The sequence below is a fragment of the Gastrolobium bilobum genome, unplaced genomic scaffold, assembly GCF_033153095.1.
Source record: "Gastrolobium bilobum isolate Gb01-03AN ecotype WA unplaced genomic scaffold, APGP_CSIRO_Gbil_v1 utg73159, whole genome shotgun sequence".
Taxonomy (NCBI): domain Eukaryota; kingdom Viridiplantae; phylum Streptophyta; class Magnoliopsida; order Fabales; family Fabaceae; genus Gastrolobium; species Gastrolobium bilobum.
In genome coordinates, this window is record NW_026896305.1 from 173564 (window position 1) to 174973 (window position 1410).

Here is a 1410-nt window from a genome sequence, read left to right on the forward strand (position 1 = left end):
AAAAACGGAGAAGACGAAGAAAAGTAATAATTAATTTTTTTGAGCAGTATACCAAAAATATTTATCATTTTTAGAGCTAATTTTTGTATAGAAATATGTTATAGTTACAATTTTTTTTTGTACAACTTCTTACAATCATATTGATTTTTGTCAATTAACAGTTGTTATTTATTATGAATTAATAATTAATTAATGAGTTTAATTTGCGAAAATCATAACCGTTGATTGACGGAAATCAACGGTTATGATATATGGTTGTAAGAGGTTGTAAAAAAAAAGTTGTAACTATAACCTCTCCTATTTTTTTATCTTAAAATAATATTATTTTAAGATAAAAATTAGGAGTAAGATATATTTATTATTAAAAAAATGTATTAATTTAATCACTGTTAATTTTCATCAATCTAACGATTATAATTTATTAAAAATTAATAATTAATTAATAAATATAATTCAATAATTTTCAATAAAATATAAGCGTTAAATAAGTCTTAGGCAGCGTTTGGTTGAGGAATTTTTTTTGAAATAGTAGGAAAATGTAATAGATAGAGAAATGATTGGAAAGATAGATAAAGTGAGATAGGTAGAAAAATGTAAAAAAAAGTTGTTTGGTGGAGAAAAACTTTACTGGGAAAATTAGGTAACTTTATGAAATCAACAGTGCATTAAAAGTCAGATAATCAGTTTTCCAAAAAATCCCACATTTAAATTGGGTTTCTAAACAGTGCGGATATCTATATTTCTCATAAATCCATACAAATTGGATAGATGGGTTTTTGGTGAAAATACGTTGAAACAAATATGGTGTTTCTAAAAGCTATATTTGAGAAACATAGATATTCACTGAAAAGCTCTCAACTAAACACCGCCTTAATGTTTTTCCTTAACCCATCGCGTTACCTAAGAGAAGCAGAAACGCGGATTTGAACTTTATATGATGGAATGTAATGTGAGATTAAGATAACATTGATATTATATTTATTTTACCGAAACAAGGGAAGAACGAATCTTCTGTTTCTTGCAATTTATTATTATTAAATGCGGTCCGGTCTTATTCAATGTTCATCTTGATTTTCATGCCAATTGATTTTCCGATATTACATTTTCATATGATGGTTTAAAAACTTTTTTCTCTCACTTTACAAACTTTAATACGGTCTCGTTTATTTAATGTTTATAAAAGAAGCGACAAGTACAAAATTTTTACATAAAAAATGCAATGTAAAAATTTTAACAATGAAAATCAATTGTTAAAATTTTAAACCAAACACCGCCTTAATGTTTTTCCTTAACCCATCGCGTTACCTAAGAGAAGCAGAAACGCGGATTTGAACTTTATATGATGGAATGTAATGTGAGATTAAGATAACATTGATATTATATTTATTTTACCGAAACAAGGGAAGAACG